Source organism: Giraffa tippelskirchi, chromosome 2, assembly GCF_054371585.1.
Source record: "Giraffa tippelskirchi isolate mGirTip1 chromosome 2, T2T-mGirTip1v1.2.pri, whole genome shotgun sequence".
In the NCBI taxonomy this organism is placed as follows: domain Eukaryota; kingdom Metazoa; phylum Chordata; class Mammalia; order Artiodactyla; family Giraffidae; genus Giraffa; species Giraffa tippelskirchi.
In genome coordinates, this window is record NC_137276.1 from 197,894,715 (window position 1) to 197,913,738 (window position 19,024).

The 19,024-nt window shown below is 34.8% G+C and overlaps 1 long non-coding RNA gene across 1 annotated transcript; it reads left to right on the forward strand.

Moving 5' to 3' along the window:
* Window positions 1–340: 340 nt before the first annotated feature.
* Window positions 341–11,880, forward strand: LOC145530161 (uncharacterized). Its single transcript, XR_014071500.1, has 7 exons — window positions 341–673; window positions 1,336–3,189; window positions 5,385–5,496; window positions 6,126–6,218; window positions 8,360–8,448; window positions 11,227–11,381; window positions 11,648–11,880. It is a non-coding gene; the product is annotated as an uncharacterized LOC145530161 (long non-coding RNA).
* Window positions 11,881–19,024: the final 7,144 nt, after the last annotated feature.

The window sequence follows — 19,024 nt, forward strand, 5'->3', positions numbered from 1 at the left end:
CTCTCAGGACACTCCTGATGTGAAGAATTCCAAACTATCCCACTTGCAAGGATTATTAGAGAAGGTCATGTGGAGACAAACAAGATTCACAGGTGACAAAACTTATCACATTGCCAGATATGTAAGTAAACAAGCTTTCAGGTGACTCCAGCCTCCAATCTTCATACCTTCCAGCTGAGATCCCATACATTTGGGAGGAGTAACACACCAACCCTGCAGTACTTTTTCCAAACTCAAGACCTTCAGTAAGACAAGAAATAATACTAAATGTAATGGAGTAAAACAATTATGTTTTGTAGCCATGGTAACTGGACTATAGAACTAGAATTCAAGGAACAAAGAGGAGATAAATGGGGCTAGGGAGAGAGGACAAAGAAGAACATGTTGCTAGAAGATGGGTGAACTGTCAAGTGCTTTAAAGGCCTTTATAAAGACTTTCACTTTTATTCTAGGATAGGAGAATTTAGAACATTCTGAACAGAGAAGTAACATGATCTATGTCAAAATAAGTGTTTGCTGCTTTTTGACATGGCAAATTTTGGGCATTCTTTGTGTTCATTATTATAAACAAATACAACTCTGTTGCAGTAACTTTTTACTCAGTAGGAACTTTCTACTTCAGACTTCCTGGAAATGGAACTTTAGTTTGATAACAAAGAAGTCATAAAATACAGTAGGTGAATCTATGATTTTCAGTTCAGTTTCCTTTTTATGAAGGAAGCTATTTACAGAAAAATATTAAAAGACATTAACCAAGGTGGCATTCTTAATATTTATCTCTTCTTCTAATTTTGACAAAGATGAACACATTTTGAGCAAAATATATTTTGGTTGTATTGCAAATTATTATCTAAATTAAATACTCAAGATGGGAAAAAAACATTTTGAAACTGCAAATGTCTCTTAAATTCCACCTCAAATGTTTTGTTCCAACTCCAATGCCTGCTTGAAAATGACCATTCATTTGGGTAAAAATTGAAAATTCCAGAAAATAGCAGAAACATGCTACTCTGAAACTTGGTTTTAAAATTTTCTAACTGCTAACAGTATGTTTGATTTAGGTCATACCTAAATGGTCTAGTGCATTTCCCTACTTCCTTCAATGTAAGTCTGAATTTGGCAGTAATAAGTTCATGATCTGAGCCACAGTCAGCTCCCGATCTTGTTTTTGCTGACTGTATATAGCTTCTCCATCTTTGGCTGCAAAGAATATAATCAATCTGATTTTAGTTTGAACATCTGGTGTTGTCTATGTGTGGAGTCTTCTCTTGTGTTGTTGGAAGGGGGTGTTTCCTATGCAGTGTGTTCTCTTGACTTCCTAGTTTTGCATTCCAGGACATTGCACAGGACGCAATGATCAAGACCATCCCGAAGAAAAAGAAATGCAAAAAGGCAAAATGGTTGTCTGAGAAGGCCTTACAAATAGCTGAGAGAAGAAAAAGATATGAAAGGCAAAGAAGAAAAGGAAAGATATATCCATCTGAATGCAGAATTCCAAAGAATAGCAAGGAGAGATAAGAAAACCTTCCTCAATGATCAATGAAAAAAACAAAGGAAAACAATAGAATGGGAAAGACTAGAGATCTCTTCAAGAAAATTAGAGATAAAAAGGAAAAAAATTCATGAAAAGATGGGCACAATAAAGGACAGAAATGGTATGGACCTAACAGAAGAAGAAGATATTAAGAAAAGGTGGCAAGAATACACAGAAAACTATACAAAGAAGATTCTCATGACCCAGATAACCACGATAGTGTGATCACACACCTAGAGCCAGACATCCTAGAATGCGATATAAAGTGGGACTTAAGAAGCATCACTATGAACAAAGCTAGTGGAGATGATGGAATTCCAGCTGAACTATTTCAAATCCTGAAAGATGATGCTGTGAAAGTGCTGTACTCGATATGCAGCAAATTTGGAAAACTCAGCAGTGGCCACAGGACTGGAAAATGTCAGTTTTCATTCCAATCCCAAAGAAAGGCAATGCCAAAGATTGTTCAAACCACTACACAATTGCAGTCATCTCACACACTAGCAAAGTAATGCTCAAAATTCTCCAAGCTGGGCTTCAACTGTTTGTGAACTGTGAAATTCCAGATGTTCAAGCTGGATTTAGAAAAGGCAGAGGAACCAGAGATCAAATTTCCAACACCCATTGGATCATTGCAAAAGCAAGAGAGTTCCAGAAAAACATCTACTTTTGCTTTATTGACTATGTCAAAGGCTTTGACTGTGTGGATCACAACAATCTGGTAAATTCTTAAAGAGATGGGAATACCAGATCACCTGACCTGCCTCCTGAGAAACCTGCATGCAGGTCAAGAAGCAACAGTTAGAATTGGACATGGAACAACAGACTGGTTTCAAATTGGGAAAGGATTTTGTCCAGGCTGTACATTGTCACCCTGCTTGTATGCAGAGTACATCATGTGGAATGCCAGACTGGATTAAATACAAGCTGGAATCAAGATTATGGGGAGAAATATCAGTAACCTCAGATATGCAGTTGACATCACTCTTATAGCAAAAAACAAAGAAGAACAAAAGAGCCTCTTGATAAAAGTGAAAGGAGAGTGAAAAAGTTGGCTTAAAACTTGACATTCAGAAAACTAAGATCATGGCATCCAGTCCCATCACTTCATGACAAATAGATGGGGAAACAATGGAAACAGTGACAGACATTTTTTTTTGGGGGGGGGGGCTCCACAATCACTGCAGATGGTGATTGCAGCCATGAAATTAAAAGACACTTGGTCCTTGGAAGATAAGTTATGACCAACCTAGACAGCATATTAAAAAGCAGAGACATTACTTTGTCAACAAAGGTCCGTCTAGTCAAAGCTATGGTTTTTCCAGTCATCATGTATGGATGTGAGAGTTGGACTATAAAGAAAGTTGAGTGCCAAAGAATTAATGCTTTTGAACTGTGGTGTTGGAGAAGACTCTCGAGAGTCCCTTGGACTGCAAGGAGATCCAACCAGTCCATCCTAAAGGAAATTAGTCCTGAATATTCATTGGAAGGACCATTGCTGAAGCTGAAACTCCAGTACCTCGGCCACCTGATGAGAAGAACTGACTCATTGGAAAAGACCTTGATGCTGGGAAAGACTGAAACCAGGAAGAGAAGGGGACGACAGAGGATGAGATGGTTGGATGGCATCACCGACTCAATGGACACGAGTTTGAGTAAGCTCTGGGAGTTGGTGATGGACAGGGAAGTCTGGTGTGCTTCAGTCCATGGGGTCACAAAGATCAGCCATGACTGAGCAACTGAACTGAACAGTATGTTTAGGGTTTCTCAGGTAGCCCTAGTGATAAAGAACCCATCTGCCAGTGCAGGAGGTAAAAGAGACACAGATTCTGTCCCTGGGTTGGGAATATTCCCTGGAGGGGAGGGCATGGTAACCTGCTCCACTATTCTTACCTAGAGAATCCCATGGACAGAGGAACCTGGCAGTCTATAGTCCCTAGGATCACTAAGAGTTGGACACGACTAAACTGACTTAGCATACATGCACACAGAAGTATGTTTGTAAGAAATCGATGTTTTTTCATGAAAAATGGTACATTATCATATTTGTAGTTTTATAAAAAAATCTTTTTACCAACTGTATTATTTTTTCCAAGATAAAAAAAAAATCTCAAGTTGCCATAACTACAAATATTGACTATAATGATATTATCTAAATTATTTATGTTTCAGTTCTCTTATGAAACTTGTAAAATAAAAGATAGAAAGAAAAAAAAAAAGACAGGACATCTACTATAATTAAGTAGTAAGCAAGTAGAACACATACTTTCCAGAAGGTATAAAATAACCTTAATGAAGAGAGAAGATCTCAACACAACATAATCCACTTATGATGCCTCCAAGTAGTGAGACTTCCAAAACATTAAGTCAAGTATTTAACAAAATTCAAACCCAAAGAGACTACTTTTTCTTTTTGATAACAAACTAATTATACTATCCTGGAGCAGTTGGGGGAAAAGCCAACCTAAAAATCAAATTGCAAGATAAAAATAAGCACTTGCTAAAACACATGATAGTTTATCTGATTTGTTTTTAAACTGCATCTATATTTTTAAATGGCATATTTATTTTTGATACTGTATTTAGTGCAGCTAACAACAGTGCTTCAAAATTTTTAACTAACTCACAATAAAAGATTTTCATTATGTACCTCCAATACACATGTATATCAAAGGAAAGAGTTATTAACAAATGTTTTTCCACAGAATCAGATTTAATCAATACAGTTCAGAAGTAAAGTCAAAACTCATGATTTCCATCTCTAAGTGACATCATGATAGCCCTAAAAAGTTTTTCCTTTATCTCATCTTTACCACCTATGAGCTTTTATTGCTGTCATTTTAAACTACTATTATGAGAAATATTTTATATATATATATATATATATATATACATAAATGTAAAAATCAGGTCCTCTCATCAGATGAAAAGTACTGGAGTAAGAAATGAATTTGATTTTTCATTTATCCTATCAGCATAGAAAGTTTCATTGTCTAATATATATGTTTTTGTTATTTTTAATGTTTGAAGTTGATCCTAGAAACTTCCAGCTGAAACCAGCATTTTGATATTTTTTGCTAACATTTTTTATTCAAATTCACATTTTGGTAAGCTGGTTTGAGGTAATTATATTTTTCTATATGTGAGGACTACAGACTGTAATGAAATAATCCCTTGCAGCCAAACTTGTTTCTTAATATGAGCAAAGTTAATTTCAGAAATGACCTTGAAGATCTAGACAAAATTATTATAAAATACTCAATTATCAGAAAAAAATTGCCATTGGACTATTTGAGACAGATTTGCACTATTTAAAGATGTCACTCAAGATTGCCCTAAATGTCAAATAATTGAGTCATAATATAATGTACTATGAATAATATAAAGGCCTTTTTCATTATCAGAAACGTGGGTCTTTGGTTTTCTGATTCCACAGTTTATAAAGAAATTAAATTTTTTTGAAGGACCTAAATTTGTTTGAAGTAAAATTATTAAAATAATTTTTATACAGTGGTTATTGACCTGGTTTTATGAAAACAACTATTCTGTCTCCTCTCCCTCCAAGGAGGTTTTACTGAATTTTATTTCTTATATATTTATTTGGATTGTCTTCCAATCAGTGAATATTTGTTTCCTTTGTTGTAAACATTAATGCCTCATGGAGTGAAACCCAAAAATCAAATGGAATTTGACTTTCATCTTTTGATTTATCAGGTAAATCTACTTATCTATATTTTAAAGCATATAGTACTATTTTATAATATGTATAATGCATATACTTGTATGCATAAAGTATGTATCATGTGTATAGTTACATTTAACTACTCTATCATGATATATAACAATACAGATATTACACAGTTGTGAATGGAATTACATCTGATGATGGGAGGAACAGAAGAGGGAAAGTACAGTGCCACAATGAGAAGGATGAAAGAAAATTTGCACCAGAAATGAGAAAGGTACTCGTTGAAAGGAAACAGAATAATAAGGAGCAAAACATTTACTTCGTTACTGTGCTTAGTGAAGAACTGATTTTCTGTCCTTCCCCTGCGTTTCCAGCATGAGGATTTTCCCTTGGACTAAGTGGTGTTCAATACATTTCCTTTCCATGATTGATTTTCCTTTTCTAACCCCATTCCTAAAAAGTCATAGACTATAATAATAGCTTCAGGAAAATTCTGAGCTTAATACGATCAGATCTATGTGGAACTTCAATGCAGTATCTGATACTTTGAATCTACCTGATTGCAGTTTATACCCTCTTACTGTTGTAGTTCTGCAAATTCAAATTTTCAACACTTAATGAGACTGCTGAGCATAGCATCTTTTACCCTATGTATATATATATATATGGAAACTGGAAAATAAGTATCAAGAAATATACAGATAAATGGGGGGAGGGCAAAAGAGGATGCAGATGAGGAGGGAAATATTGCTGTAGCTTTTAGTTGAAAATAGTCAGCAGGAAGTATGTAACTGGCAAGGAAAAGAGAAGGAAACTTAGCTATGGATATACTATGGGAAAATGATGAATATGAGATGAGGAATAATAATAAAGCTGCATTCTGCACCATGATTATCTGTTTAGGGGAAAGGTCTACAAAAATCAGAAGAGGATTAAGTTGAGAAAGAATGGAAGATAAGAGGAAATGTGAAGAGGAAAAGTGAAAAGAATAGAGAGGTGAGACAAAATTACTTTTCATAATAACTTCTTTAAGAATATTCTTTGGTCAACATAATATTCAGAGTGAATGAATGTGTATAATAATAGGAATGTTTAGCTCTTTTATGGAGTATAAACTACTTGCTGGCAAAGACCTTAACAGATCTTTTAATCAGCAGGAAATGCAATTACATGCACCTTGTAGGAGACCAGGAGACTTGAGGAGTCTGTTGTGGTAACTCTAGAGTAGACTTACCATCAATATATTAATACAAAGAAATAGAAATGAATCAGTGGCTTCTTTAGTAAGACAACAGGATGCTGTAACCATTAATACCTCCTTTTTCACTTTACTAAAAAGTGCACTTAGTCACTTTTATATTTTTTCCTTTGTACTGTATTTTCTGCAAATGTAAACTCACACCCATATAATCCACGTGGAAAAGTAATGGGAAAGCCAAGTCTGGTCACGATTCACTGAATTCAAATGCTAAAGGAGTACTTGCGGCAATTTAACACAAATTTAAATTTTATCATGATTTCAAGCAGAATGAAGCTCTCTGCTTTAAAATTTGGAGATAATTAGGAGGAAATAATTTTAATTAAATATAAGCACATATTTGTGTAAGGAGATTTGTGAGAGTTTTTAAGCAACTAAACCAAAAGATTTTGAGGTCAACTCAACGCTAGTCATAAGATACATATCATGAGCCAGTTGATAAGATCACCTTAGTCAGGAAAAAAAGAAAATAATAAAGGAACAGTGATTTTTAGGAAGAAAATATTCTTACTAATAGTAGGCTTAAGCCACACAAAACAGCATGGTGACTTGACTAACAATGTGGGAGATATTTTGATACATGTGCATAATGGGGAATTCCCTGGTAACCCCATCAATAAAGAATATGCCTGCAGTGCAGGAGACCAGAGCTCAATCCCTGGGTCAGGAAGATCCCCTGGAGAAGGAAATGGCAACCCACTCCGGTATTCTTTCCTGGAATATCCCAACAGAGGATCCTAGCTGGCTACAGTCCATGGTGGTCACAAGAGTTGGATACAACTTTGTAACTAAGCCACTACATGATAACACATGATAACACATACAGAGAGTATGTGTTACTTTCAATTTGATATATAATCCTAGAATCTATGCAAACAATAGACTCTTTTTCTAAATAAGTTTTATTTCCTCCCAATACAGAAAATACTTGTACAAAAATATCTATTATTGGACAGTTCCATTGTTGGAGCTTTCCTGGTGGCTCAGATGGTAAAGAATCTGCCAGCAATATGGGAGACCAAGGTTCCATCCTTGGGTTGGGAAGATTCCCTGGAGAAGGGAAGGGCTACCCACTCCAGTAATGTGGCCTGGAGAATTCGATGGACATAGGAGTCTGGAAGGCTACCATCCACGGGGCTGCAAAGAGTTGGACACAACTGAGCGATTTTCACTTTTATAATTTTAAGCTAAAAACATTGCATTTCTGACTTGACTTTAGTTATTCCTTCTAATTGTTCACGTAATAAAATTACTTTCTTGTCCAAATAGCAGAAATGTGTGGTTTTGATGGGAGTAACATTTCATTATTTCATCTCTTTTCCCAACATAGATAGTATCTCTAATTGTAAATCACGTTACAGTGCTTTCCATTCTTCACCATAGGATTTGGCTTGCTTTAGTTTGAAGTATTTTTTCTCAAGATATGTATGATGAAATTCCTTCATGGTAACACCCTTGTTTTTATGCACTGTGCAAACAAACAGAAAACTTTAAATTTTATTTTCTGAGAATGTTTAGATGTCTATCATTAATTCATGCTAAATGAAGAGCAAAGTCTTTAGTTTTTCACTGTGGGTTTCCAGTAACTTCAACTAGAACTTACAGAGTATCAGATTAACCCAAGCTTGAATGTAAGTCCAAAATGAAAATAACCTTAGTCTTTTCTGCTATATGTGTTTTGTTGATGTAGGTTTCATATAAATATACATATTTACATATTTTATCTTCACAGGAATTAACTGCATACATTCACATATATTTATCTATTTCATTGTACTATAAAATTAAATAAAAATCAAATTTTGGGTAAAATAAATTAACAAGTTTAGAAGGTATTGGCATAGGAAATGACAACCCACTCCAGTGTTCTTGCTTTGAGAATTCCATGGACAGAGGAGCTTGGCCTGCTGCACTCCATGAGGTCGCAAGGAGTCAGACATAACTGAGCGATTAACACACACGCGGAAGGTATGTGTATATGATATCCATGATAAATTATAACATTGTGTTTATGTTCCTGTAACAAAGAAAATAACTTTGTAAACCAGAGAAACTGACAAACTAGGAAAGGTATAAGATATTCAAAGGGGAGTCAGCCCAGATTCATTATTTTGTAGAACACCATTAAAAAGTTACTTTGAATGAGCTCACTTAATCATCGTGTCACTACAGCTGACTGATCTTAGGTAAGTCACATACATAGTCTCTTTGATCTCAAGTTTCCTTGTCTCTAAACTTAAAAGGCTGTTTGACAAACTGCCAGCAAACAGAGCTGAGAAAGGGGAAAAAAGAAGGTTCAAGAGGCTACATGACCTTTGCAGGCAGGAAAAGAGAGGCAGGCAGGTACAGGCTGTCCCCAAAGTGTATTTTATGGTCTGAAAGTGTACTGATAATTTTATATGAAAATCTCAGAAAATTATAATAAAATTAATACATAGTTGCTGCTGCTGCTGCTGCTAAGTCACTTCAGTTGTGTCCGACTCTGTGCGACCCCATAGACGGTAGCCCACCAGGCTCCGCCGTCCCTGGGATTTTCCAGGCAAGAATACTGGAGTGGGTTGCCATTTCCTTCTCCAGTGCATGAAAGGGAAAAGTGAAAGTGAAGTCGCTCAGTCATGTCTGACTCAGCGACCCCATGGACTGTAGCCTACCAGGCTCCTCCGTCCATGGGATTTTCCAGGGAAGAGTACTAGAGTGGGGTGCCATTGTCTTCTCCGAATACATAGTTAGTATCCTACAAAGACACAGAAATGCCTATTTAACAATAATAAATATTTCAGTGACAGATACTGTATTAATATAATTCATTATTTTAAGAGATAGTCATGGGATAAAAGAAAGAATAAGATTCAGAATGAAATAGAAAAGTCATAGTAGTAGTCTCCTCAAGTAAAATATATTCAAATATCTTCACCTTAACCTTGAACATGTAGTTTCTTATTACCCAAGTTTAATAAAAGCAAACTTGTTTTCCTCAAGACTAGACGTAAGTTGACTTTATCTGGATTACTTCTTACAGTGACAGGGCACAACATGCTCAGTAATTTCTTTTTGAATGTATTATATACATTTTTGTAGAACTCTGATTGTGTACTTTTGCTACCGATGAGAAAGTAACATAATACAGCATGGTGGTTAAGATTATGAATTTTAGAGCCGCATTAACTGGATCTAAACCTTGGCTCTGATACTTGCAAGTTGTAGGGCTTAGGGAAGTGACATGACCTCTTTGTGAGAGTTTCTTTATACAGTTTTTGTGAGGGTAAATGGTGGGTTATATATGAAAGAACACAGACCAGTGTCGGACACAGAGTTAAGTACTATAAAAGTGCTAACTGTTTGACATCATAATTATCTTTTTTTTTTCCATTTTCTTATTATGTAAATGAATATATTCAATTAGAATTTTTCATGTGTCATAACCTTACGTATTTAGGCTATGGATTTCACTAGTCACGCTAAGGTCTTTTTAACAGGAATGGTTGGGATAAAAGGAAATCTACATTTAACCCAGCATGAATCATAAAATGTACCTCATTTCAAATATAACAAAGAGCAGAATATATTCTTCAAGACTCTGTTTACAATAAATGAAGACTTTCTAACAAGAGATAAAACCTCCTTGTTTCAGATGTGGAATAAAGCATTTAATCCACCTGTGAAACAAATATACACTGAAACTGTTCTTGCTCTCAAGGAGTTTACAGTCCATAAGTAAGTGTAAGTGTTAGTCGCTCAGTCGTGCCCGACTCTTTGCGATCGCGTGGACTGCAGCTCACCAGGCTCCTCTGTCCATGAGATTTTCCAGGCAAGGATACTGGAGTGGGTTGCCTTTTCCTTCTCCAGGGGATCTTCCCAACCCAGGGATTGAACCCGGGTCTCCTGCACTGCAGGCAGATTCTTTACTGACTGAGCTACATGGGAAGACCCATTATGTCTCTAGGGTGTTCTCTACAGTCTGTAGAAAAGATATAATTTATCATATGCAATTATGCTCCAAGCCAACAGGAAATTCAGTGATATTCAAAGAGAGGTCTTGGGGAGAGGTCACAAGAAAAGCACCATACGGCACATAAGAGGGGGCAAATTTGGAGTAGGGCAATGCAGGATGAATAGGATAGAAGATGAACATTCCAGCCAGAAGGAATAGTGTAAGGAAAGGCAGAGAAAAGAAAGAGGTACTGTGAAGGCAATAACAATTAGATAGTATTGAATTCTCATGGGTGAGAGTGAAGTAAATTCACAAATATATTTAAATAATTCTCTTATCAAGAAAAACCTAACTATAATGAATGAATTTCTATTTTTTCTCTTATCAAGAATACTAACTCATTACGCTTTACCAAAATCAGTAATTAGTGCTACTTAATGGGGGGGGGGCGGGAAACACATGAAATAAAAACCCCTTTGGCTTAGACTTTTTCCAGTTTAAAGAAGAATTGATGTCTTTTGAGTTAATGGTTTCATAAAAAAATACAAGAGCAGCCAGAACAAAAGCAGAGAAAGTTCTATTTTCAGGTTAAAGTAAAGATTAAAAACAGAGAGGAAGACTTTAAATATGCTTAGAAACCATTTTCTAACTATTGATATACAGTGTAGAGCAGTACTTTGTAGTAACATGGAATTACTTTTAGGAAAGTAACTTAATCAGTTTTGTTTCTGTTTAAACCTTTCCTTACTAACAGAAAAGAATCAATGTAGGTCAGAGAGTATGTCTTGAATTCAAACGGATGTTTTTCCTTTTAGGATATTCTCTTAGTGCTAAGCAATCTAATAAAACATAGCACCTGAAAGAACAATATTGAAGCATTTTCAAACTTTTGGAAGGAAGGAAAGAAGGACTGAGAAGAAGAAAGGAAGGAGTAGGAGGAAGAAGAAAAAGGGGAAAGAGGAAGGTGAAGGTGAGAGAGGAGAGTTTTTCTAATAATTGAGCATTTTTATATCTGGAACAAAAGTATTCTTATTGAAAGATTACTTGCTCCAGTAGTTTTAATAGGCATTTTGTAGGGAACTGGTGGCCTTGTTCTCTTACTAAAATTCAAGGCCACTGAGAAAAACATATCTTTTCCCACGGAAATGAGCAATTTCATGAACCTTCTAGGGAGCATATGGTCACCACTAATCTAGTGACTCAATCCTCTCCTTTGGGTCTCTTATTCTATTTCAGGTTATCTATCCTTTGCCTCCAGGCAGGACTGCAACTAAGCCATGTAAAACAGATGGGTTTCTAGCTAGTCAAGATTTCCAGAGAAGTCATTTTTACAGCCTCTCAACATTAATCAAAATAACCAGCCAGCCCCAGAATTTAGGAGGAATAGCAAAATGTTCCAAGCAGGTAAAAATTATTGTTAAACAAACACAAATTAAATACTTGGCATACTATATAAGGCTCTTTACAGATCCAGATCTAGGTTTTCTTTTGTTTTTGAATATCTTTTTTGTTACCATCTTCTTAAATCTTTTAAGGCATAGTGGTGATTCACCCCTGCCCCAATCAATTTAATACTGAAAAGATTTGAAATTGTATTTTCTAAATAAAAATGTGAACTTTTACAAAGGGAAAAGCTAGTTCCCCAAAAGCAAAATTTAAATAAAATATGGGGAAAAAGCTAAGCTGTTTAACTGACTTTTAAGACTTCCTACAGCTTTGCATTTTTGTATCATCAAGTTTTACAGATAATTTATTTGGTTCTTCACAATTCTTTGTCAGCCTTGGCAACTCCCTGTGTGCCAAACAAAAGCACCCCTTCCCAGGCTTTATAGACATATACCCTCTACATCACACAGTATCCCCATTCCTTATCATCATGCCTAAATATAATGCATCTGTAGAAGTCTCACTAAAAGTGATCCATGCAAAATTCTGCTTCCTCCTACAGACTGAAAACAATGATAGCAGCATTTATTAAACTCTATCATTATTTACTATTTACTAGCTAACATAGGTAATGGCAACCCACTCCAGTACTCTTGCCTGGAAAATCTCATGGACAGAGAAACCTGGTAGGCTGCAGTCCATGGGGTCACACAGAGTCTGACACAACTGAAGCGACTTAGCAGCAGCAGCAGCAGCAGCTAACATAGTTCAAAAAACTATGAGAATTATAATGTACAAACTCATCTATTTGAAGAGATATTCAATGAGCTAAGTATTATTAACCCTAATTTAAAAATGGAAAGAAACAAACCTAAAGATGAATAGTAATAATAACACATTGTTGTTTAGCTGCTCATGTCAAACTCTTTTGCAACTCCATGGACTATAGCCTGCCAGGCTCCTCTGTCCATGGTATTTCCCAAACAAGAATACTGGAATGAGTTGCCATGCCCTCTTCCAGGGGATCTTCCCATCCCAGCAATCCAACTCATGTCTCCTGCATTGGTAAGCAGATTCTTTTACCACTGAGCAACCAGGGAAGTCCCCAGAGAAAAAAACAGAAATTCATTCATTATAGTTAGGTTGTCCTTGATAAGAGAATTATTTAAACATATTTGTGAATTTACTTCACTCTCACTCATGAGAATTCAATACTATCTAATTGTTACTGCCTTCACATCACCCGTTTTTTCTCTGCCTTTTCTTAGACAACTCTTTCTGTCTGGAATATTCATCTTCTACCCTGTTCATAGCAGCAGTTTGTTTGACTCTTGCTATGTCTTGTGCACTCTTCTAACATAATACATTTTCCTTTCTATTATAGTAAGCTGCTATCCAATGAAATAGATTAGTGATGAACAAATATTTTCAAAGCAGGATTTGATTTTCAGTGTTTGGTTTGATATTATTAAAAATTCCCTGTAATTTCAGGACACTTACCAGATCATGAAAAAGTGAAATTTTCTCCTCAGTGAAATAGTACTCTGAAAGAGGAACAATATAGAGTACTCATCCATAACTATCTACTGAAAAGCAATAGAATATTAATATTATGTTGACACTTCTAACGAATGTTGATCTCAATGTTAAACAATGTCATGATTCAAGATAGTCACTGAGGGAAAAAATAACCAAAAACGATGGTAAGAAACTCTTGCACATATTTTATGTGATAAAATATGTTTATGGCATACATTGTGGTGATGATTTCATGGATGTATACTCCTCCCCTAACTCAAATTGTATACATTAATAAAACAGCTTTTTGTATATAAATTATACCTCAAACTTGCTTTAAAAAAAAAAGAGCTGTTGAAGAATCTCATAATCTCTGTAACTGATTATATTGCTATAGTATCTCTGAGCAATATATGTATATTTATTATATGTATATTTGTATATGTATATTTATTACATATTTGTATATGTATATTTATTATGTAATATGTATATTATAAATATACAGTATATATTTATTGTGTATATATATTCTATATATATATCACATGTATATATACATATATATGCATATGTATATGTTTATTATTAAAGCTGTTCATGTGTGAGTTTAACTTGATGTATATTTTGAAAAAAAGTACAAGAATTTTTTGTGCCCTGGTTCAAATAGTTTTTGAACAGACTGTTTTTCAAGACTGTTACCATCTTCATAAAGAAACACTACAGATGTATAAAAACAAGGTTCCAGCCTTAAAGGTTTTACTTATGTAAGGAAAATATTTTACAATTTAAAATGATTTTTTCTTCATCTTTCTATTACTTAAACGGTACATGCTATCCAATATTGAGAATACAAATCTACCTCAGTTTGGTTAGGAAACATTTTTAAAGTGATTTTATATGGGCATTGTTTTCTCCCTCAAAATATCTTGCCAAATCAAAGAAGGACTGTCTTTCATCCAAGCATTGAGTAAACAATGTAAACTAACCTTATATTGAAGAAAATCTTTTTCTCGTTTTTTGTTCCTGCTAAGAATTCTGTATTAAATAGAAATGCCTCACTCTAGGGATGAAGGGATTTCTGTTGAATATGATGCATTTTCTTCTGTGGAAATTGTTTTGGGATTCTTTAAGATAAAAGATCTATACAAAAGTTATTATTATTGGTTACCTGTCTTGGTTGCTTGATTCCTATATTGGCTATTTCCCAAAGGTAATTTTCATTAAACCTTACACTGTAACACTTCTGGCCCTTCATGTCTTTGTGTTTGCTTCAGTTAGTGCTCTCAGACTCAGAAATGTATCGGGAAATAGAGATTTTTCTTTGATTGATTTAGGGAAGCAGGTGCAAAATTTTGTGACCTAACTTTTTTTCCTGCAAGTCTTCCCTTTCAAGTCCCTTAATCTGATATAAAGGACATGGTAGTTTCTAATCACACTCTAATCTCTATTGGTCTAAATCCAAATAATTTCCTTCCGCACCCTGCCTGGTTGAGACTTAAATCCCTTATTATTCAATGATCCTATTTTTAAACTCTGCTTGGGAAAGCAGTGGTGACTTTTGATGCTAATCCTATTCAGTCCACTGACTCTATCCCCTTCAGGGAAATGGCCAAGGATTTTTAAGGGGGTAAATATATAGCCAGCTGCATAATAAGAGAAAGAGGAAGCTAAGTTAGAATTTTGAAAACTACACAGGATAATAAAAAATACAGTCTTGCTATTAAAACCCAAGTATATTTATTCTGATGAGCTATCTATTCATTCCATTGGAAATAACTAGTTAAATCCTTTAGTCACAGTTTTGCATGGCCTAGGAGTTCATAGCTACAGAACTGGAGGATAAGCATTTGATTTTATATTCAAGGCAACAGCGCTGGCAAGTCCTCAGTCAGACCCTTCAAATGAAAACTGAACCTGACCATATTCTATATTCAAATTCTAAATAAATATGTTAATTAATATGATACATAACCCTTAGAGTGTTCTTTTTTTGGCTTTCTATGGCAGTTAAAAGTGGCCAAGAAAATAATAAAAAGAGATACAGCAGAGAAAGCTCTGGACTGAGTATCAGGACACCTTTGATCTGAGTGTGGCCTGAATTACAGAACTGCATAGCAGGCAGAGAACTGAATCCTTAGGGGACCCTTATGTCAATTCAGAAGACCAGAAAAGGGGATTTTGAGATCCCAAGGGTGAGAGAAACATCTTTTTTTCTTTTTTTTCCTATTTTTCTCCTCTCACCTCTGCTCTCACATCTGCCCTAGCCCTGGAGATACACTGCTATTGTGCCAACGATGGCATAGGCTCCTATATACCCTGAAGGTAGGAAACACTTACCTTAAGCCTAAAGAACCCCTGTGTTCTGAATCACTACTATTTTGCTCTTATTATATGACCCCTCAAGGATGGGCCCAGTCGTGTGGAATTGTGTGATAGCACAGTGGCTAAACTTCTGAGAGAAATTGTTTTTCCATCCAGAGGAGCTGGGATATGAGAACCTGGGAATTGGAAATTATGGATGGAATACTGAAGAAATGAGAGCTGGAGAAGCAGGTTCCTTAATCCTTGTATGATCATCTAATACATGGGCCTGACCACACCTCCACAGTAAATACCCAGCTAGTTAGACAGGGCTAAAGATTTGAGAATTGAACTATGATATAAACCACCAACCAAATATTATAGTTAGAGATAAATTACTGAGTAGCTCATGGCTCATGCACTGGCAGACATAAACACATAGCAGAATGTATACATGTACTGACACTGGAGCTACTGCCCACAGAAGATGAATTGCCTGCTGAAACTAATTCTTTTAACTGTCTGCTAAATAACAGCAACAAGGATTTTATTAGGGTCCATGATCCACCAACATGATATTCCAAATGTCCAGAGTACAATCCAAAATAACATGTCAGGGTTGAAGGATGAGGGAACAAAGGAAAAACTAACTAATCACCAAGTAAAAAGACAAAAAAATAAAGTCAACCCAAAATTGCCATGACAGTGAGATTATCACACAAAGATATTATAAGAACTCTTAACATATAATCCATGAAATAAACAGGTCTGAATGTAAAGTAGAAGTTATACCAGAGAAAAGGGAAATCATAGAAAAGATCTAAATGAGAATTTTAGAAAGTAAATATAACTGAATATTTTTAAATGTTGGCCTCAATAGCAGAATAAAGATGAAAGAAAAATGAATCAGTGAAACTGAACATGAAGCAGTAGAAATTTTCTAATGAGAAGAGACAAAAAATAAAAAGAAAAGTCAGTGAATTAGCCCTTCCCCTCTTATTCTATATTATACAAGAAGTTCTAGACAATACAGCAAGGAAATACAGAAAAATTTACAAAATAGAGACTAGGAAAGGTGAACTAAAGCTGTCTCTAGTAACAATTTATAATTATCTATGGAATCTTAGGGAATCTATACCAAACATTCATAACTGATAGGTGAGTTTAGCAAGATGGCAGGATACAAGATTAACAGTACTAAAGTGTTCTTTCTAATTAGTAGCACTGAACATTTGGAAGTCAAAATTTACAAGAGCACATCCACAAAGTAAAGTACTGAGCTATGAATTTTGTACTCTGTGGCCTGAATCTGTCTGATAAAAGCTCTAAAACATGGGTGAAAGAAACCAAAGAAGATCAAATAAATAGAAGAGATGTACTAACTTAATAATTGGAAGACTTTAGAGTTTTATAGCAATATTCCTTATAGATCAATGTAATCCAAATCAAAATTCCAGCAGAAATTTTTATAGATATTTAAAAAGATTATTCTAAAATTTATGTGTAAAAGAATAAAAAGAGTTGAACTCACACTATTCAATTTCAAGATATTATTAAGCTACAATAATCAAGACAGTGTAGTATTGCTGAAGAACACACATCTATCAATAGAACAGAATGGTGAATTCAACAACAGACCCACCATATATGAATAATTGATTTTCAACAAAGTTAAAATGGTAATTTAAAGTTGAAGGATAGTCGTTTCAACAAATGGTACTCATTGAGAAGGTAATATTTTAATTAATATTGTATCATCATGAATTCTACACCAGTTGCATTCTGTAGACAACTGAGGAACAATGAGAAAAAAAAAAACTGTTTTATATATCATCCATGGTAACAATGTAGAAAAATTAGAAAAATGGTAGTGAAAATCCCCTAATTTTAACTGTAAGACTTATTTTATCTTTAAGAATCAGCCTAAAAAACCTTTAGGCAAAGGAGAAAAGGAAAAATATACCCATTTGAATGCAGAGTTCCAAAGACTAGCAAGGAGAGATAAGAAAGCCTTCCTTAGTGATCAGTGCAAAGAAATAAAGGAAAATAATAGAATGGGAAAGACTAGAGATCTCTTCAAGAAAATTAGAGATACCAAGGGAACATTTCATGCAAAGATGGGCTCAATAAAGGACAGAAATGGTATGGACCTAACAGAAGCAGAAGATATTAAGAAGAGGTGGCAAGAATACACAGAAGAACCATACATAAAAGATCTTCATGACCCAGATAACGTCATATAACATATGCTGATTTAACATTTACAAGTATGGGAAATAATGTGATTTTTTTATCATTGCATGATAATTCTGAAAGTTAGCACTAGTAATAGTAAGACAGTCATACAAAATATATAGAAAGAAAGAAAGTCAAGTAGCTCAGTCATGTCCGACTCTTTGCGACCCCATGGACTGTAGCCTACAATGCTCCTCCGTCCATGGGATTTTCCAGGCAAGAGTACTGGAGTGGGCTGCCATTTTCTTCTCCAGAGGATCTTCCCGACCCAGGGATCGAACTCGGATATCCCACATTGTAGGCAGACGCTTTACCGTCTTAGCCACCAGGGAAGTCACTAAATATATATGGGTAAGAAAAAGCAGAAATTCAAAATGGCAGAATCGGGTCTTATTTTGAAGCAGCTGAAGTCTTATTCAAAGACTTCCTGAAAAAATAGAAGGTATTATTATGGTATTAGGGCATTGGACACATGTTTCCCAATTGAAACATCTATTGAAAAACACGTGGAAAATAATAACTAATTTCTTTTAAGTGAATATAATTTGATGGAGGTAATTTCAAGCAGTTATTTAAAGTATAGGTACTTAGTAATACTGTTTTTAATACTCTAATTTTCATTATAAATAAAATATTCTATTAAATGTTCATGCCTTTTATTGAAAGCTTAAAATAGTCTTGGTATTTGATTTTCAAAGTATAAAACCCTTTTGGCTTATGTATTATAGCATTATAGGATAGATCTCTTTACAAACTATTTGTACTTCTTATTTTCAATTTTATAAGATATACTTCCATTAAGTATATATCATAAATTATGGTTTTAAGATTAAAGTGTGAAAATATAGTTCACCCCTACCCTTAAAAATATAGAGGCTTCTTTATAGAGAATCAATATTGTACTGAGTGTTGTCTCTTAATACGAGTTAAGTAACAGGCACTTTACAGTTTAACTGCCTTAAGGATGCTTCTGGCTTTTCCATTTCTATTCTCTAAATTTTGCCTCATTTTAATTTTTCATCTTTCTCTGTGGAGATAAATTTAATCTTTTATTATTTGTGCTTGTTTGTGCTTGAATGGAGGCCCCAAAACCCTTTGCTCTTTTGTACTGTTGTTTCCTTTGAAAACTATTACTGACAATTCTGGGATATTTTTTCCCTTTTTCCCCCC